This window comes from Pan troglodytes, chromosome 3, assembly GCF_028858775.2.
Source record: "Pan troglodytes isolate AG18354 chromosome 3, NHGRI_mPanTro3-v2.0_pri, whole genome shotgun sequence".
Classification (NCBI taxonomy): Eukaryota; Metazoa; Chordata; class Mammalia; order Primates; family Hominidae; genus Pan; species Pan troglodytes.
Window position 1 is genome coordinate 141,243,589 of NC_072401.2, and position 22,300 is coordinate 141,265,888.

General features: G+C 39.5%; 1 protein-coding gene across 3 annotated transcripts in view; it reads right to left on the reverse strand.

Annotated features, from left to right (window-relative positions):
* MAML3 (mastermind like transcriptional coactivator 3) overlaps positions 1-22,300 on the reverse strand; it is a 437,380-nt gene that overhangs the window by 68,273 nt on the left and 346,807 nt on the right. The gene's annotated exons all lie outside the window — the stretch shown is intronic.

Here is a 22,300-nt window from a genome sequence, read left to right on the forward strand (position 1 = left end):
GCCCAGATTTCATCATCACACAACATAGCTGTATAACAAAATTACACTTGTACCCCTTACATTTGTACGAAAGAAGAAGGCGGCTAGCTTGGACACAAACACTCATGAGGCCAGGGCCGATACCTGGATTCCTAACTGACAGACACCCAGCCACATGGCTCCTGGGTGCTCAATGTCTGAACCACAGCCTGCCCCTCAGCTTCTGGGTCCTCCCACACGGTGCCGGATCCTGATACCAAGACCGAGGACATGGATGGGGTTTTGCTGTTTACATGCTTAAAATATTAATAATCAGAGTTCACTTTCATAGGGCTCTGGGCAGAAAATAAAACGACAGCAGAGCTGTATTCCTAATTCCCCTGGAAGGGCTGTGAAGGAGGAATATAATGGTTCCCTATGCTTGCTCTGGGATCAGAGTGTTCTTGATGAGTGAATTGGGCAGTAAACACAGCTCTTTATTTTTGTACGGAATGTGGTGATCCCCACTGGCAGGAACAGGTTGCATGTGGTTGCTGGGCTGTTGCTCGGCTGGTGCTGCACTGCGGAGTATTGTTTGGAAAAATATCACCCAGCACGAACAATATGGCTCCCCAGCGCCTGGGGCACTGCATGGAGAGATCTGTCCCTTCACTCACATATCTCTGCACTAATTTTTTTTTTCCTGTGATAAAACAGATTTCTTGAATTTAAAATGCTACTGAGGGTTTTGGGTGGTGGAGCTAATGCTGTGTTTTAAGAAAAGTCCTTGATTGGCAAGTGAGCAGGGGGCAGCTTGTGGTTTGGAAGCTTCTCATACACAGAGAAGGGGGCCTGGGAATTCTAATGACAATTTAATAGCGGCCTGCCACATGGTCTAGGGAAAGTAATTAAATCTTGAATTTTAAGTTCACGATGGTAAAATGGGGGTGTTATGGACTGAATTGTGTCTCCCACCAAAATTCATATGTTGAAGTCCTAACCCCCAATATCTCAGAATGTGACTGTATTTGGAGACAGGGCCTTTAAAGAGGTAATTAAGTGAAGTCATTAGGGTAGGCACTAATCTGATATGGCTGGTGTTCATCTAAGAAGAGGAAATTTGGACACAGACATAGAAGGGTGACCATGTAAGACTGGAAGAATACGGCTGTCTGCAAACGAGGCAGAGGCCTTCAGAAGAAACCAACCTGGCCAACAGCTTCACCTCAGCCTTCCAGACTCCAGAGCTGTGAGAAAATAAATGTCTGTTGTTTAAGCTACTCAGGCTGTGGGACTTTGTTATGGCAGCCCAAGCAGACTAAGACAAGGCGTATGAGTGCTAATGTGCTTCAAGGATGTGAGAAACCATGGAAAGGGGAAAAGTGGAGTCTCACGGTATTTGGGGGATTGATTTCAGGCATCATTTTAGCTGATATATGGCTTATGAAGAGTGGCCAGTAAATCTCAGCCCAGATGCTAATTTCACAGGGACTAGGTGGAAATTGGGTTGTTTTCTGTTGGCTAAATACCTGTAAAAGTGTGGTTGCTCTTTAGCTTCTTGTGCGTAAGGCAGAAGTGACATCTTGAACTGAGAAAATGCTGTGAAGGACCTATCTGGCCCTTCAAATAAATCTCTAGATTTTTGTTTGAGCCAATCAATCAGTTCTCCAAGGTGTCAGCTGGTAACAGACATATCTGTCAATACAACAGTACTGCCGTCACCGGGCAGGCTGTGTTCACAGCAGGAAGCATGGCTCAGTAGTTACTTATATTTGGAAAATAGATAACCCGGGATTATGGGTTTCAGGAGGTGAGGTTAAAGTGGGGTCAAGGGCCAGGTTAATGCTAGTACAGTTTCCACTGGAGAAAGACAGCACGATATATTGACTTTAGGGAAACATGTTTCTAGCCTTGCTCCCTACCCCTGCTTATTCCACCCGGGGACAACCCTTGTCAGAGCCTACACCAGACTGTGCCTCAGAGACACAGCCCTGCCAATTGCTGCAGTGGGAAATGCTGAATCATGAGAGTACAGGTGGAGGAAAAATAAATATTCTGTATGTAATAGAAAAATTGAACATGCCTCAGTTGGGTTTGCCACTGAGCCTTTTTGTTCAGTTTTCCCTTCCCGGCTGTGAGCAGCACTCTACTGAACCTTCCTCGTTCTGCAGCAGCGCTTCGTCCTGCGCCCCACAGGGGATTTCCTTACACTTCACTTACTCATTCTCAGCTGAACAGACATAAATGTTAATGTAGTTCTGTGCCCCTTAATCAAATACAGGTCCCCTCCTGGAACAGGGAAATCTACAACTACGGAACACTGGCTAGAGACCATCTTCTATCTTTGTTACATATTCTTTTTTGCTGAATTCACTAAGTGTTGCCTTTTTATACCATGGGACCCTAGAACCAAGGAGGAAGTAGCCCTTTCTAAATTATTATTATTCCTGTTCTCTGTATCACACCTTCTTTTCCTTCTTCAAAAATGCCATTTTCCAAGTCAGCAAGCTTATATAAATCCCAAGTCTCACTACTTTTCTAAACAATTTTCAAGTCTCTTTTCTGGGATTTAATATCTCCTGTGATAACCCAAACTGGACACAGAATAGCACTAATGTTTTATATGTTATCTTAAATTTTCTGTATTATTTTTTATTTTAACCCCAAGCATCCTATTGGCTTTTTAAATTGCTGCTGCACACCAGACAGATATTTTCCCCAAGTTATCAACCATGACTCTTAAATTATTTTACTATGAGTTCAGAGCATATCAGAGATTATGAGAAGTTTAGATTATTTTTCCCAAAGTGCATTACTTTACACTTAACCAAATTAAATTTCATCTGCTTTCACACTACCCAATCCCCTAGTTTGTTTAGCTTTGCCCGAAGTGTCTCATAGCAATCCTTAATTTTTTATTAACCATGTCAATTTGAAGCTTTGTACTTAACTCTCTACTTTAGGGCTTTTGCCATCTATTCTTGTTACACTTTTGGAAACCAGTGGGTTTTAAAAGGTGTAGAATGAAGCATTATTTGGTGAGATTCTATGCTAAGTGACATGTAAAAGATCCCAACAAGTTAATGAGGACAGTCCTGAAGATGAGGCACCAGAGTCCAATTCAACCTCAAGAAGCACCTTTATTTCTGTGCTGAGAATAAATGATCCTAAAATGTTTCCCATTTCTTTTCGATATTACATTGAAAACTCAGTGAGAAATCCTAGCAGACAGCTCGTTTTCCTGTACAGGCACCTTCTATCCTGGCTTCTTTTCCAACCTGTGGTGGCAACAGGGGGCTTGTCAAATGGAGCCTTCCACACTCCCTCCCATTTCTCTCTCTTCAAGGTGGCATTTCTTTTAATTGAATAGAAACTAGAATCAGTTAGTTTGCTAGATGTTTTTTCATGATTATTTCCTGATTTCTTATCTTAGATACCAAGAGAAAGATATGTCACATCCTGTCTCCAGTTCTTTTCTCCTCGCTGTCTCCAATCTCTTTCTCTATATATCCTGAAGAGAACCTCACATCTGACAGAATGAAATCCTCCCATTTTTAAAGTTACCAATAAGAGTGTGGCTAAAACTGCTAGGTGCCTACCATTGTCCCTATTTTTAGCTGGGCCTGTTGCTAGCAAGCTGAAAGACTATAATCTTTAACTTCTCTTGCAGATAGGGCCAAGAAACTAAGTTTTGGTCTATGAGATACAGTGAAATTTTGAATAGCTTTTCTTAGAAATTTCCGTCAAAGAGGACATGCCTCCTTCTTCTGTTCCTAGAACAGAAGTTCTGCCTGGAATTCTTATGTGATGGCTGGAGCTCTAGAAGCCATTGATAGACCATGAGGGTCACAACCTAGGGATGGCAGAGTGGAGAGTGGGCTTGAGTTCTTGATGACTTTGTGGAGCTGCCAGAGTAGCCCTGGATCACTTTCTTTGTGAAAGAAAAATAAACTATGCTGTTTAAACCACTGTTGTGGGGAAGAAGAGGAGGAAAGAAAACCTTTGTTATTTGCAGCTGTATTTAATTTTTACTGATACAGAAAGACTTGACTTAGGTTTATTTCATATAACCAAGGCCTTTTAATGCTAGAGTAGCCTTAGAGATCATCAAATACAATCTTTTCAAATACAGGCCAATTCGCTGTATTTGCTGAATACCTATCACATGAAAGGCAGTAGACTAGGTGTCATAGGGTATACAAAATGCTACAAAATATGGTTTTTCCCTTAAAGGAGATTTAATCACTAAGCTGATAATAACACAGGCAGAATGTGGCAAGCATCTTAAAAGAGGAACTCACAGTGTTCCACGGAAACACTGGGAGGATTAGAATTGATTAGGGGTTGGGGTGGGGTAGTCTGGACCTAAGAAGTCTTCACAAAGGGTGTTGGAGCTGAGTCTGGAAGAAGAGTAGTATTTCACAAGAGGGGTGGGTAGAGGGCAAGCAGAGTCTAGAAAGCAGAATCTAGAAAGAGGGATCCTCATGAGCGAAGAGGAGCACACAGCAGGTTGAGTCCGTGTGTAGGAGCTGCTAGCAGCCCAATGTGACTAGGCACGGGTGGATGTGAAGGCATGGCAGGGGGAAGGCCCGGGTGGGGACACTGCAGGGTTTTGAATGTCATGTAAGCAGTTTTAAAAATTATTAGTCTGTAAGTACTGAGGAGCCACTAAAGTCTTCTGACCAAAGAAGTGATATATAATTTTTTTTTTGACCATGTCTTGGAACAGAGAGAGAAAGTATTGAAGATTAAACAGAACAGTTAGAAAGTTAATTCAAAAGTTGTTTTTTGTTTGTTTGTTTTTGTTTTTCCAACCTCAACTATGGCAATGTTGGTGAATTCAGAAAGGAGAAGGGTGATGAAACAGGTGTGGAGGGACTTGGACATGGGGGTCGAAGGTGACTAAACTTGGGTGACTGAGAAGCTTGTGAACTTGTCAACTAGATTTTGAATATGCTGAGCCTGAGGTGCCAGTGTGAGAATCCCAGGAGAAGTCTAGCTGACTGTGGGAATGTAGGACATTCAGACCTTGTTGGGAAGCTCAAATGGAAAACTGCAATTATTCAGGCACTTTTAACTAACGACTCTCTCAGGACCCAGGACCAACAAATTTCTTTGAGGATGGTGTTCTCATCTCTGGGGCAGATGGCTTGGGAGAAACAGGTAGGGGTCACCGAGGAGGGAAGGGGCCACCCACCTAGGCTGTGAGATGTGTCAACTCTACCCTAGTGACATATATATATATAAATATATATAAAATATATAAAATAAAATATATACCTATATATAATATATACCCTATATATATAATATATATATACCTTGCCAAATTAAAAAAATTTCCTGAGTAATCTTTCTTTTTTTGCTTTATGTACAGAACAAACCACTTTTTTTCATTGTAGAAAACATACATAACATAGGTACTATTGTAACCATTTTTAAGGGTTCAATTCAGTGGCATTAGTATATTCACGATGTTGTGCAATATCACCGCTATCCATTTCAGGGAATTTTTCATCACTCCAAATAGAAACTGTATCCATTAACAATAACTTCCCATCACCTTTCCCCGCCTGCACCTGATAACCTCTATTCTACTTTGTCTTATGAATTTACCATTTCAGGTATCTTATATAGATGGAATTGTGTAATATTTGTTTTTTTGTGTGTGTCTGGCTTATTTCACTTAATATAATGTCTTCAAGGTTCATCCATGTTGTAGTACGTATCAGACATTCATTCTTTTTGAAGACTGAATAACATTCCATCGTATGTACATACCACATTTTGATTATCCACTCATCTACTGATGGACATTTGGATTGTTGCTACCTTTTGGCTATTGTGAATAATGCTGTACCTGAGTAACTTTATATTAAAATCACCTTAGCCAACCAGCTCTTGACTGAATTCCCACAGAAACATACAGAAACCTGAAAATTTTTATAGTGTCCTCTTTTTGTTCTGGGAGTTTTGCAGAGGAGATGATATCATTTAAAGAGACCAGATTAGCAACAAACAGAATTTTGGAATAGAAAACTAAACTGATATAAAATTAAGTTAGGCTTAAAGATAACTTAGATAGATATTTTGTTTAAATATCTTTTAAACTCTTAATATGTACTGAACTTTAAAAGTTTTATAATAATGGAAACTTACCCTTATATAAATCTTCAAAATATATGAGGTACATTCTCATCCATTATCCTTACATCATCTCATCCACCGCTGGGTATGGTGGCTTACGCCTGTAATCCCAGCACTTTGGGAGGCTGAGGCAGGCGGATCACTTGAGGTCAGGAGTTTAAGACCAGTCTGGACAACATGGCAAAAGCCCATCTCTACTAAAAATACAGAAATTAGCCAGGCATGGTGGCACATGCCTGTAATCCCAGCTACTCTCGGGAGGCTGAAGTAGGGGAATTACTTGAACTCAGGAGGTGGAGGTTGCAGTGAGTGAGCTGAGATCACGCCACTGCACTCCAGCCCAGGAGACAGAGTGAGACTCCATCTCAAAAAAAAAAAAAAAAAAAAAAAAAAAAAAGGCACCCATTATCTAAATAAACTGTCACTGACTTATAAGGTTATAAATATATTTCCTCTAAAATATAATATAAAGAAGTTTCATAATACATGTAAGAATTCCCTTCAGTGCATTTATTTACCTTTTCAAGATAGTAGTCAAAGCAGCTTTACTCATAATACAGGGAAATGTCCCTCCTGAAAGTTAACCACTGAGCTATTTGGTCACAAAGCACATTATTCCAAAACCAGTATTATTCCAGAACCCTGAGCATATTTTACAGTATTTCCAGCCCATTGTATTCTAGCCAGTTGTTCTGTATCACATCCTTACCAACATAAGCTATTGTTTAGCAGCCAACTCCCCAGCATTGTTATTATAGATGAATGTGTTCCTTCCCAGAACAGCCCACTGCAGACAGGTGGACATGGTAATTACGGAGGCTCCATCTGTTAATGGTGCTGGATATACTGGGATCTCTGTTTGAACTTAGATCCTTTGAGTATTTGGGCAGATGCATGTTGGAGGCTAGAGAAATATTAATGCAGACAGCGCTACATACATTTTTGTTGCATTGAACAAATCAATTTAACTCAATTAACATTTATTGAGTACTTGCTAAGACTCAGGCACTGTGTTGGATTCCAAGTATGCGATTCAGCTCATGGATATATGGAGAGAGCAGAATGAAAACATTTTTACTGTCACACAAAAGGTTTGAGACTCAAACTCATAGTAGATTAAATCTAAGAGATCTGAGAAGTCATCTACTCCACTTCCTCCTGTAACAATGAGCAAACGATATCCTTTACAGATAGCATATTTAAAACAATATAGATGGTTTTGGAACAGAGATTTAAGCTGATGTCTTAATATCAACTTAGTTTAAAAATATTTAGGATAAAAATTTTGTTTGATATTAATTTATGATCCTCATAAGGATCTGAGTTACAAACATTCTATAATAATATATCTCACAATTAAACAAAGTGAATTAACCATCATGGCATAGCTATTCTGTTCTGGTCTGTATTTTCAGATATACAGCATTTAAAATGTTATATACTTGCTGCTTATAAGCTACCCAGACAGCAACAAAACTAATGGAATGTACAAAGTGTGGAACTAAGCCAAAAGCCCTTCTTTTTCTCTTTGTTACATGATTTTTCAAAGCTATTAATACTGTTAACATTGCACTGGATAGTAGAATTCTAGTTCTGGTAGAACTGGTTTTCTTTTCTTTTTTTATTTTTTATTTTTGAGACGGAGTCTCGCTCTGTCACCCAGGCTGGAGTGCAGTGGTGCAATCTCGGCTCACTGCAAGCTCCGCCTCCCGGGTTCACGCCATTCTCCTGCCTCAGCCTCCCAAGTAACTGGGACTATAGGCGCCCACCACCAGGCCAGGCTAATTTTTTTTGTATTTTTAGTAGAGACGGGGTTTCACAATGTTAGCCAGGATGGTCTTGATCTCCTGACCTTGTGATCCGCCCGCCTCGGCCTCCCAAAGTGCTGGGATTACAGGCGTGAGACACCGCGCCCGGCAGAACTGGTTTTCTTTAAGAATGCTGATGAGGATGGGTGGGCATTACCTCACTGGTAGAGCCATTCTTACTTATCCAAAGAAACGAAACACATTTATTCATATTAGAGCTACCTACTGTGCTATGCTCTTGAGCCACACCTCCCTCCAGCCCCTCTACCTTAAATTTAGAGTTACAGGTTCATTGGAAAGAGCATCAACCCAACCTGCTTACATCAGAGACCTGAACACTCAGTGTGACTGTGCGAACTCCCCGTACAGGGCATTTATTAATGCTAGTATGCACTTTCTCCCTCTTAGTAATAACATTCCAGAGTCCTCTTGGGGAGAAATCTCCATTGACTTTGTGGAACTGCAAGGCAAGGTGCCTAGTTCTCCAATCACCAAGATGTGCACACATGACCCATTGGCCAAGTGGACACTCTCTCCCAAATCTTTGAATCTCAAGCAGATGGATGCAAGGATGGAAAACAGCTGGAATCGACTCATTTCAGTGGTGGCATCTTAAAATCCTAAATACTAATTCCTGCCAAAAGAGCCCTAGAGTTTTCTTTATTCCTGTGGCTTTTCCAAGCCTGCCTCTGCATTGTTCTGAAATCTGTGGGCTAACTAACAGCTTTGCCTAGGTTCACCTGAGTTGATTTTCACTGCTTTTTATCAAAGAACCTAACTTACACACTACCTGAGTCCAGAAATACAGATCTTTAGCTCCAGAGGGTATTAAACACATTCTTCTGTAATTTATTCATGTTAGATCAGCAAACATCTATAGGTAGTTGTTTGAATATTCTAATGGTGTTCAATGGTGAGGCACAGCCCTAGGAGAATATTATTATGGTTGTACACTGAGAATACATTACTTTCTAATAAGGAAGGAAAAGAAAAAAAACGAACTGCACTGTACACCTTGGCTACTCACCTTTTAACAGTAGCCAGAACTCATTGTCAGGAAGTTCTCATGTACCTAAGGAACAGTCCTACATGGATATTCCATATTCATGGCTGTGATCCCCTGGCCTTGTTATGATCTTTAAGCAACTTATAAATCATTATCAAAAGAAGATTACACTGTACTTACTTCATTTTAATACAACATATTTTGCTTGAAAAATTATAATATTCATGTTCAGTATTCTAGTTACTTCAATAAGATGAACCAGAACACCATATTCTCTTAGAATCCCAGATAACAGACAAAGTCATCACACACCTCTGGTCAAAGAACAATGCTCTATCTGGGAAGGCTCTTCTTCTCTCTATACAGCCCCAGGAAGGCCACATGTAGGAAGGTGAGGAGGGAGGCAGACATCTAGTCAGCTGATTCGATCAGTAAAATCAACCCAGGCCATCAGTGGGGTACCTGGTGTCCCAGTAGGATCATCTTCACTCCCAATCTGACTGTGCACTGGATGCCAGGTGCCTTACTGGCCTCACCCTGGTCCTGATCCTGCCTCTATATCAACTCCCAGGCTTTGCTTAAGCACACTGTTATTCCTAACTGCTTCCATCTCCACCTTAGCAATTCCTATGCTCTAAAATGTCAACTCCTATGACTTACTGAGGCAGCCTGCAAATTTGGGCTTTTACTTGGTCTGAAGAGCTCTTGTCCAGTTTTCAAAATGATTTCCTACTGGGAAAATGCCAATCTCTCTGCTCCCTGTGTTGTGGCTAAAATGTAGCTTGAGGTGGCAAATCTGTGTCCCACGCTGGAAGAGCACATCTGGTTTTGATTTTTGCAGATGACACTGCCAACAGTCTTTGCTCCTCTGTGGAGCTGGCCAAGATTGTTTCTGTCTTCGTACTGCTTAACAGACTAGGGTCAGGTGCCAAGAGGTTGCCTGTCCTGAAAGCTTCTTTTCTGAAAGAAGGTAAGAATTGGTGGCAATGACACCTAGAAACTCCCAAATAGCTGAAGTTTTCAAGGAAAAAAATCACTGTGCCTTACCAATATAGTTATCTCTGCTTAGACAGTGACTGAGACTGAAGTTATATTGCTTCTTCCCCTGGGATCAGAAAGGGCAGCCACAGAGTTAGGTGAGAAGGCACAGCTGAAGCGATGGAAGATTTACATCATATCTGTCAGCATGTCAATAACCCATCCTGAAATTCAGGAAAGGCTGAAAAACTGTCTAACTTGAAATTTCATTAATAATTGTAATAAAAAAAAGACTAATTCGACAATAACCTAACATAATGTTGAATTTCACAGACATTTTATTGAAGAGGAAAACAAGCAAGTAACTTTGGAAGTCCCTTAAAGTGTAGACTTCTGGCTGATGATTTTTAAAAACAAAAGTATAAGGATGTCAACTAAATTTGAATTCAATTGAGTGGGTCATGCTTTATGTGCCATGCATATTATACACGAAACGTTTCTGAATGCATTTTAGTTGAGTGTTAAGGGTGAAATTAGAATGGTTTAATATTTGGAGGCAATTTCCTGTTAAATTGTCAAATCCATCTTATTATAGGAGCTTCTGGGGAATGTTTGAGGCACCACGGTTCTTGTGTTCTTTTATGGGAGTGGAAGACATTTTCAAAAAGTCACAATTTCTGGTAAGTAACGGACTCCATTCTTTTCTCCATAACACTGGCAGACATTCTTGGCATCAGCCTGACAAATCTCCCTACCACAGAGATGCAGTGTCTTGAAAGCTGCAAGCAGGAAACAAGCTTCTGTCTTTTTAGCGGACCTCCTGAATGAGGCTTCCAGCTGACCCCACTTGCAACATGCGGTAGTACCATATTGTTGTGGAGATGTAAAACCCTTCTGGAGGATCCTAAATTACTCTAGGAGAGGGTGGTGTGTAACTACGCATGTATGTGCACACAAATGCACATGTAAATACACACATTCTCTCTTTCTGTCTCTCACAGACAGACTTTCCCATTTACCCCACTATAAGTGTGACTGTATCTTCTTTAGCACAGGTATGTAATAATTGAGGGCATTTGGGTAGCACGTGGTAACCTTTTTTGAGGCTGGAAAACTAGTTTCTCTTGGGCAATGTGAGGTCAGGTTTCATCAGACATGGAAATGTGGGGGCTTCATGTTTTTTCTTCTAGAATGCCATTTCTGTAATTTTGTATAAACAAAGGATAAGATCTGTCTCTGACACTGGATCAGATTCGTTATGCTTTATAATCTCTGGCTTACAGATATGATGACTATTATGAGGCTTTAGGAACTGCTGATATCTACTAGGGCTTTATAGAGAGAAGAAACTTAGAAAAAAGAAGATATTTTACACTTCACATGTCTGACAAGGGTGTGTGGGGCCAATTTACAGCAGGGGCTTAATATATTTTTGATGAAAATTGCTGCAATGTGGCACACAGATTAAAGAGAAAATAGCTATTTTGTAATGACAGCAGTAGATTCTGAAATGAAGCCCAGCTGGTACAAAGATCCTACATGGATTTCAAGATACACTACCCTCTTCCCAGGCTTTACAACAGCATTTAAATGTCCTCCAGGCTAGAGTACCCTATCAGAGATTTCCATGGGTGTGAACCTTGTGGCTCCACCCTCAGAAGAAAGGGAATAATCTAGTGATTCGAATGTGTTGAAAAATCAACCAACCGATCAAGATGGATTTGGACACACCATGGTTTAGCTTGCCCTACCAGAACCTAGAGCAAATACCTAATATGATATAATGAACCATGAGGTAGAGGCTAGTTCTACCCCTCTACACCAGCAATTGCAAAAAGGTTACAATATATATGCTTTAAAATGATCGCAAATCAAAAGAGAAATGATAGTCACCAAAGTCAAGCACAGTGACTGGAATACAGCAAGAATGAATGAATGAATGAATGAATGATGACTACAACAAAGACCCAGTAGTTAGGTTTTCCAGATCTTATTTTGTATCTGAGCACTGGGCTTGGACACAGAGAGCCATAAGTAGGTTATTTAATTTCCCTTAAACTCAATTTCCTCATCTGTAAAATGGTCCTGGTAATTCACAGGATTGCTGTGAGGTCTAAAAGTGATGATGTCAACATGCCTGGCCAGAGCAGGTACTCCCCCTACATGACATTGCTTACTGAGGCTGCAGCCTTCAATTTGTTCTTACAATTGAACAAAATATTATGTATGTCATGTGAAACTTGTTTTACAGTTTATCTCAACCTAAGTTGGCATTATTTTAAAGTCATAAAAACATGATAAAAATACACATATACACATGCTGACATTTAACTAATAAGAGTCCAGTTATGGAGTGATCCTGACCATCTGAGCGAACATGTCAGCAGGGTCATGCTACATACAGGATGTGGGGTCAGAAAAGTAAGGTGAGAGGCCACAGTTAGGATCATGTACAAGCTAATAATGTCACATGGCTAAAGACACACATTCCCATGGGCACTGGACAATGGGCTGAGTTTTTTTCAACAAATCAAAGGCATATACTACAAAGGAAAGAGTGTGTATGCTGTTCCAGAGTAAGAGGCTTAATCCAAACACCACATCCTTGGTGGAAGGGGGTGTTCTCCCATTCATAGCAAGGACACAGAGCAGCCAGGGCATCGCTGGCTGGCTGTGAGCACAGAGAGGCAGAGACCAGATTGAGGGGTAGTTCACTTTTTCAGAAATACATACTCTGTATATAGAGGTAAATTGATATGATGTTTGGTTGGAACTTGCTTTAAAGATACTTCAACAAGAGGAAAAAAGAATAAACAAAATAAATATGTCTATCCCCTGCACCCCTCAAAAAAGACTTGAAGATGTAACACCCAGTGCAATGGTTTGAATCCCAACCAACAATAAAAAGCATTTTTGATGCAATGTATTTATAGATGAAGCAATGACTATGAATTTTGATAACAGTGATAATGGCATTGTGATTACCTAAGAAAATATCCATATTTTAGAATTGTATATGTATATATAAAAAAGGAAGGGGTGAAGGGACCTGAAGTATAAGAGTTGCTTTAAAGCACTTAAGAAAAAAAGAAAGAAAGGAAGGAAAGAAAGGAGAGAGAGAGAAAGAAAGAAAGAAAGAAAGAAAGGGGATTAAGAAAGCATGGCAATACCTTGATAATTGAATTTGGGTGGCAGGTATACTGGAGTTCACAGAAGCAGTCCCTCAACCTTTCTTTTGTTGAAATGTTTTTCATAATACAATAAGAAAAAAATCACTTACGCTTTCTGAGCCTTGGTGCCAAGTACTTGGAATGAATGGTAACTGTTAGGTTGAGCCATATGAAACTGCCATTTTTGTAGATCAAAAACAGTTGAATATCACCATCTTTAAATGGTTGAACTCAACCCAAACCAAAGACTCTCAAAATGCCTTTCATCTCTGACATTCTATCCATAATCCTAGACAGAGCTAAACTCTGCAAAAAGTTCAGTGTCCAAAGTTGTCAGGCAATACTCTGCAGGGATAGGTACCACACTAGCCCACCTTCAACAACAGCTTCTATGGTAACTGTATTGTCAAGTGCAACAGAAAGACAAGGTCATCACAAAGGCCATAGCTGTTGCCAGCCCTGATCACTGGTCATGATGTGCTCTCCCTATTCAATTTACCTGGGAATCTCCCTTATGCATGTGTCACATCATTCATAGTCTATGAGGTAAAACAGGTCAGGGCCAATTCCACAAAAACACCACTTCCTCCTAGTACAGATGGTAGAAACCCTCAGAGACTGACATTCTGCCAGTTTCTAAATTTAGTCCTAGCCTTACCTCCAAAATTAAACAAAATAGCAAATACTTTTGGTATTGTACTTCAGAATAGGGAAAGTTGTCCAATTTAGCAGGGATGTGTAAACATTTCCTTTCTCATCCTGATGTCCTACCAGGCCCTTTCATGGCCTTTTCCCATTAAATTTTGTAATTTTAAATATCTTATCTAATAAGTTTATTTATTTACCTGGGCAGATTAAATGCAGCTGAATTCCTTGGTCTGTAAGTGATTAGCGTAGGCAGTTAAAAGCAGCCTAAACTTATGGGCAAGGTTTTCAGTTTCTATCCCGAGCTTGCTTCTCTGTTCCATGGTTAATAAGAGCATTCCAACTCTAGCCAGCCTTATTGTAACCTCTGGTCCTCTATGTTCAAAGATTGGGTGAGAACATTCAAAAGCATGACTTTTATTGATGTAGGTGAGTACTGCCATTTTTTTGTGAAGTACTACACATAATTAAGTGACCAACTTCTAAAGAAAATCACTTTTATGAGTGATAACTGTTTCTATTTGTTTGGGATCAACCGTCCTTGGAGTGATTCTTGCAAAGAAAAATATCCTGACACTATACATCAACCTAATGCTATGAATTGGCTAATGATAAAGGTAGCTATTCTACTTTCAAGGTTGAAACGACTGAAATCAAAACATAACTAGACAAATGCTCACAGCTAAAGTGTGTACTGTGCATGTGTGTATTAAGGAAAAATAGATAGATACTTTAAACCCTGGGCAGTGGAAAGAAAACCCAAAAATCCAAGGAAGGCAGTTAACTAAATTCTCTTTCTGTCCTCATAAGACAGTACATTTTCAGGTTCATGTAAGGAAAACTGAAATTGAAGCTTATAAATTAGAAATGGATGAGACTAAGGCAAGAGAAGGGAAGGAAGACAGGAAGGAGATGCATTCTTATCTTTCCCGCAGGGTCAAAGTGATTCACATTTTCTATTCTGTGGAAACTCAAGACTGGACTTTTGAATCAACCAATTCCCTCTGACATCAAGTGAGGAGGGCAAGGCACAGCTGTCAGTGATTTCAATTCCAGTCCTTTACAATTTCATTTTTGGAGGAGGGGCTCTCAGTAAACCCTGTGACTCCTATTTAAACAGAAGCAAATGCACTTTAGTATTTACCCTCTTAAGTTTCAGAACAAGTCAGGGAAAGAGGAGAAAAAAAGGAATATGAGACAAAATATTTATAATATCAGGAAAAAGCTTAAATCTTTGCATGAAACAAAACTGTACTGCAAGGGATTGTATTTATTCTTCCACAACACTAAAGAATATATAAATATATTATTAAATTTATGACAAACCGTATTTTCATTTCAGTAAAAAGCAGAATCAGACTGTTTTTTTCAGACCTTAACAACTCATACTTAGAAAAAAATGTTACGTGCATCAACCAAAGTAAATATTCTTAAATGTTCCCTGGTAAACGTTGATGAATGCAGTGATTTAGGAGTGGTTAGAACAGGAAGAAGGCCATTTCTATGTCTAGATTGTTTAATGATTACCTGTCCCATCTTCCTTAAGAAGGCAGAGAGTGTTGCACAGAAGTCTACTTGTATGGTCTCAGCAAAGGCAAATTTATAAAGATTTTGCCTTTCCAGGACATAAACTCCTGTGTATAGGGGCTGTCTCAAATACCTGTGCACTTAGTAATTGACTTGATGATGAGAATAAATGAAGATGAAAAAGAGAAATTCATCACTTACTGAAAAGTATAAAGTTTCTGTTTTAAAAGTTTTACAGAGCAGAGAGAGATTTTCAAAAGAGGAGGAGAACAGAAAGAGCTGCACCTCTTCAGCTGCTGCTCAGACTTTAGCAACGAAGGAGGCCTCCGTCACTGGAAGATTGTACACGCAAGATAAAACAATCAGAAAGGCCTCCGATTTGTTTTCATTTGAAAACTCAAAGTCAGCTTTAATTTCTGAAAGAAATGAGAGATAATGACTCAAAATATGGCAGACTAGCTTTACAAACAGCCATTTGCCCAAAATGAATAATAATTTTAGATGATGAGTTGTAAACAACACTGATTTCATTTATTTTGCAACCAGTAATCCTGTTGAGGAGAGACAAGGCTGGCAAATTGTTTGAGCTATCCGTGATGTTTCTGGCCCTTATTTGCAAAGTTGGAGGAAATCCTGGCAGAGAGAACATAAAATGACATCGGGATGCTGATAATGAGCTCTATGCAGGTAGGGAGATTTGTCAGGGATCTGGCCTGGCGCATGTTGGGCTTCAGATGCCTGGATTGGACTGACAGATCCAGTTGGAATCTGCTTACTTCTTAGAAATAACCAGGCTTCTAAGAGTAGCTAGGAGCTCCCTATGGGATGTGCCAGTTTCAATGGCAAAAGCCACTTTTAGCACAGGGCTGTGACCATTCTTAAGATCTCCTCTTGAGAGGACACTGAGTTGCCTGACATGGCCCCCAAAAAGGGCTGCCAGATAAAATATAGAACACCCAGTTAAATGTGAATTTCAGATGAACAACTTATACTAACATACATATATACTAAAGAATTATTTGTTGTTCATCTGAAATTCAAATTTAACTGGGTTTCCTTTTTCTGTTTGTTTGTTTTCTAAAACTGCCAACCCTTTTCCTAAGACAAGGAAACTTCTGACAGGGCAGGATTCAGCTGCACCACCGCTGTGGGGAGGGATGAAACCTGCAGGCAGGAGGGGAGGGGAAGGGAGGAGCATAAAACATGGGCTGAGAAACAGTGGACTTTTTCCGTCAAAAGGAAAGCCATAATGTATATCCTAGTGAAGATGGCAAAACTGAGAAAAGATTTCAGATTTGGGTCAGCATCCAAGGGAGACCTAATTTGAAAAGAGCAGGAACAGGGTGTGTGTGTGTGTGTGTGTGTGTGTGTGTCTGTGTGTGTGTGTGTGTGTGTGTGGGCAGGCACATGTGTCTGTTCATGTTTGTGTCTTTGGAACTTACGGGTAGCAGTGGTGCTTAGGATCAGCAGCAGACAGAATGACTAAGGTGGGAAAGTTGTTAAATGAGAAGAACAGGTGACAAACAGGAGTACAGTCTTGTGAAGAGTTAATTCCTAAGTACAGGGCAGGCTGCTGTATAAGTCTAGGCTCCCCATGGGTGCCTGAGCTCCCCAGATGCCCAAGAGACCTGAGCAGAAAGGGGCCAGATGGACAGACAGACTGCCCACTTCAGAATGCGGCTGCACATGTGATTCAGGGGGTTGTAATTATTTCTCAATACCAAGGGTTCTCTTTGGCTATAGGGTTTCAACCCTACGGCTCTGATCGGCAACAGACTACTTCTAAATTCCAGAGTCTAGTGAAGGAGGAGAGCTCTAACTCTCCAGCTTCACTGGGGTCCAGTTTCTTACAGAATGGGGTAGCAGAGAGGAGGCTGGATAGCCTGAAGATATCCTATAACTGGGACAACTGGGATGGCGCTTGTTGGTTCTTAAGTTGGCTAGAACTGCCTCCTGGAAGATCATATACATCTTCCAACGTGCACCTCTCCCCGGAGTGTCTGGCTGCAGCAGGGTTAGGATCTATCACTGTGTTCCTTTCTCTCTTTCCTTGGCTTCCTATCCTTCCTATCCAGTTGCATCTGTTCACTGTTTTCCCATGAGCAACTCCTCCTTGCTTGCTGCCATGCCCGACTTCCTCTCATCACTTTACCTTTGGCTTACTGCTTTTCCCCTTGTTCACTCAATCTCTGAATACTTCTCTATATTTTCCTCTATCCTAAATATTGGAATAATAAAATTACAAAGATAATGAACAATCCCTATTTCTTAAAAAAAAAGAAATCAAAATGAGTACAGTTGTTTGTTGTAGGAGCAGGCTTCCCTGAGTGCCCCTGCAGTGGCACAGCCTTCCTGGCGAGGCTGCCTTGCAGCCTGTGAGAGATGGATGGATGGTAGAGTGGGGTCAAGTCTGGGCTGTGCTGACAGTTAAGTGTGGGCCTCCAGCCAGTTAACTTCCATTCCTTCATTTTAAAAATGAAGATAATCATTCCTTCTTAACAGGACTGTTGAGAGGATTAAATAAGATGTGTATTTACACATTAAATATATATTTAAAGTGCTTTGGAAACTGAGCAGCATGTTCCAAATGTAAGAGGTATTATTACCTAAAAGACAAAAATATCTTATACCTAATTTTACTCTATAGCAAACAGTGTTAAGTGATTATATATCATGGTGCTGAGAAATGGTATAACTATTTCTCTTTATAAATGTTACCCTCTCCAATATCCGGATTTGTGGCTCTTCCAAGATGCTTAATAACAGGAAGTGGTGAACCCTCCATGAGGTTTTTGGACCAATTTAAAATGCAGTGACTGGGCACAGTGGCTCACACCTGTAGTCCTATGAGGCGGGAGAATTGCTTGAGCCTGAGAGGCAGAGGCTGCAGTGAGCCAAGATCATGTCACTGCATGCCAGTCTGGGCAACAGAGTGAGACCCTGTCTCAAAAAAAAATCATATATAAAATATAAAATGAAATGCAGTGCTGCTGGATAGAAGATTTAAAAGAATTTTTTAAAATCATAGTTTATCATAAACCTTCAAATGTTACAGATTACCATTTTTGGAAAAAAAGATTTTTATACAGCACAACAAAACAAAAACAGAACCCCTATTATGAAGTTGTAAGAGTTGCATGTTCTTTTTCTTGGGCATAGGATCATAGAGAACTTCTGTCAGCAGGTGTTTGGGAGATGTGTAAGTTAATAACCATGTTTGCAAGGAAAACAGGAGAGAGGGCTAATTAGCACAGGGAGCCTGGCTCTGGTGAAGGATGACATGTTTGGTGTATGCAGGGTGGTAGCTGAAAGTTACTAATACTGCCACATACCCCCACTGTGCTTCTGTTACCCCAGTTCTCCCAGAGTCATGATGAAAATAATAACACCACACAGCACTTTACAGTTCATAAAGTGCCTGGCTATGTATGCATTACACACATCACCTCATTATATCCTCTTTTAAAGCCTGTAAGATCAGTTTTACTCCTGCAACTCAATTTCATAGAAGAAGAAACTGAGGTCAGAGTTGAAGATCTTGCCCAAGGTCACACAACTGTTGAGTCCAGAGCTAAATCTCAATGTGGGGTCTTGGTTCCAAATTCCACACTAGTTCAACACACCCAGCTCACACCATGCAGGCACACTGAGGATGCAGGGATCTGATATGATCTTCACATGTAGAGTGCAGAAAGGTATTACAGAAAAAGCTGGGGATCGGCAGACCCAACTTCCTGCCTTGGCTCTGCCCCTGAAGAGCTGTGTGCCCAAAGGTGTGTCTCCTCAGCACTTTGGGCCTCAGTCTTCTCATCTGATGAGTGAGAAGGTTGGAGTAGCTCAGTCATTCTCAGCTCTTTTTAGGGTCTTAAATAGTTGGCAACCACTTGAAATTCAGCTATAGACTCTTCCTTCAGAAAAATGCACACGTGATACACACATACACAAGTGATCTCACTAAGGATTTTTTTTTTTTTGAGACAGAATTTTGCTCTCATCACCCAGGCTGGAGTGCAATGGCATGATCTTGACTCACTGCAACCTCTGCCTCCCGGGTTCAAGCGATTCTCCTGCCTCAGCCTCCAGAGTAGCTGGGATTACAGGTGCCTGCCACCATGCCTGGCTAATTTTTGTATTTTCAGTAGAGACGGGGTTTCACCATCTTGGCCAGGCTGGTCTCAAACTCCTGACCTCAAATGATCTACCCACTTCAGCCTCCCAAAGTGCTGGGATTACAAGTGTGAGCCACTGCGCCAAGCCTCACTAAGAATTTTAATACATTCATGGATCCCAGTAAGACTAGATGGCTTGGGCTAGTTGATTTTTAAGGTCTGCTTATACTCTAAAATTCTATCATACATCCTCTTTCTGCAAGCATATTAATTTATATCTGCTTATAGTCTCCTATGTATGTATACACTTAAGTAGTAGGACACTATTTACATTTGTAACAGAAACAATTTATGTTTTGGGAAATCAAAAGAAAAGTTTTACTGGGCTAAGGTCTGAAGTGTGGCTTTAGAAGTAGAGGATAGTGTGTCTAGAACAGTGCTGTTTAGTACTCACAAATAACAATTTATTTAAAAATGATGCTGGGCGCGATGGCTCACACCTGTAATCCCAGCACCTTGGGAGGCTGAGACAAGCAGATCACCTGAGGTCAGAAGTTCAAGACCAGCCTGGCCAACATGGCGAAAACCCATCTCTACTGAAAATACAAAAATTAGCCAGGTTTGGTGGCAGGGGCCTGTAATCCCAGCTATTCAGGAGGCTGAGGCAGGAGAATTGCTTGATTTGTAACCGGGAGGCGGAGGTTGCGGTGAGCCGAGATGTAGTCATTGCTCCCCAGCCTGGGCAACAAGAGCGAAAATCCGTCTCAAAACAACAACAACAACAACAAAAAGAATTTATTATAAGCATGAATTTCATTTGTCTCCTGTTTATGCAATGACTAAAAGTGGTATGTTATTAGGAATAGTCACTGACGGTGACATAGAAATAGAAGTTGAACATTTCTTGTCTGAGAAATAATACCTTAAAATGGGTTAATTTAATCCAATTAGTTTTCAGATAGAAATTATTTAATTACTAATGACTTCTAGCTTGTCAGGTTTTGCTGGGTTTTCTCATAGTCTAACCCCAATTTAGCTAATCAAGACCCTCTTTTTAAAAATGCCACTTTGCAATGATTTCAGAAACAGAAATAATTAAACACTTGAGTTACCCAAGAATAACCTTAATAAGAAATGAATAGAAACTACAAGAAGAAAATTAGAGAATCTTTAAAAAAGACTTGAGTGAATGGAGATATATTTCTTATTCTTGAATGAAGAGACTGCATATTGTGAAGAAGTCAACTCTTCCCAGACCATTCTATGGATTTAATATAATTCAAATCAGCATTGCAGAGGAATTCATTTAGGAATTTAATAAATTTTTTATAGTTATTCTGGAAAAATAAACTGGGAGGAGAAGCTAAGGAAGCTAAAGAAGGCAATATGAGATGTTAGAACCTACTGTAAAACCAGAATAATGGAATACTATGCGAGCGGTGGAAAAACCAATAGTTCAATGCAAGAGAAATGATAGTCCAGAAGGAGATCTTAAGAATTCATTATCTGTTAAAAATATGGGGAAAAGAAAGATTATGAAATAGACAAGAATAAGGGGGGATATCTGAAGTTAGATTTGCACCTTGCAACTATACCAAAATACATTTCTGAAGAGCATATAATTAAATGTAAAAAATGAACTCCAAAAACATTTTTAAAAGTCAGTATTTCATGATTTTGGTATAAAGACTTTCTAAGTATAAAATAATTAGAAGTTACAAGGGAAGAGGTTAATAGTTTTCATTGCATAAAATTTTAAACTGTACATTAAAAACCCTTAAAAATTAACAAGCAGATTAAAAGCTAGGACAAAATATTGGCATAAATGCAAATTTATAATATGTAAGTTTTTTAGAAAAAGAAATATATATCCTATTTTTGAAAAATGGGCAACAGACATGAATAGAGACAGTTTATGAATGAAAAATATAATTTAGCCAATAATTCTTAACAGATGTTAGGTCTCACTAATGATCATACAAATGCAAATTAAAAGAACAAAATATATTTTTTCACTATTATATTGGAAAAAAATTAAAATAACAATTCCTAAAGCTGGAAAAGATGTGGTAAGGGAGCTCATTCAGTAGGCAAGCATAAATTGATAAGATCTTTCTGGAAACCAATTATACAACACACGTCAAGATCCTAGTTAATAACTTCCAACCCAGAAATTGCTCTTTTAAGAATCTACACTATGAAAACAATCAGAAATTCCACTGAAGATAGATTTAAAAGGATGTTCGTAAACAACAAAAGGTAAACAACTAAAATGTTCAACAATAGGTGACAGATTAAATTTTAAATAATTTATGGGAAAATTATGCAGGCATTAAAAATCAGGTTTTATAAAGAATGTTAAATGACCAAAAACCTCAATAATATAGGTGAACAAAGTAGGATACAAAACCAAATGCTGTTGGATTTAATGCTGTCTAAATCAAGACATTATATTTGTCTCATATGCATAGAAATTAACTAGTATGCATCACTTCCAAATGATACAGAGAGATCATCTTGAATGGTAGGATTATGCATGATTTTAAAAACACATCAGGTGCATAGTTCTTTAAATTTCTAAAATAAACAGACTTTTTAGGCTTAAAATATTATGTAAAAAGGAATTTGTTAAAATTCACCACAATAATTTAAAGAGACAATATACGTTCAGTGGCAAACTAAATTAGCTGTGTCATCACCTGGCTTCTATTCCAGTTTCTGCCACTTGTTGGCTCTATGACCCTAAATAAGCCATTTATCGTTCTCTAAACTTTGGTTTCTTCAGCTTAAAAATAACAACTGACAAGACTTGCCATTCGGAAAGCTGCTTTGCAAACTGTAAAGTATCATATGCATATACGCTATTATTTTTTGTGTGTGTGTATGTCTGAGTTTAGAACTCCAACCTAAGTGGACCTTATAGATTAAAGCAAAAATCTACTAACCCATACC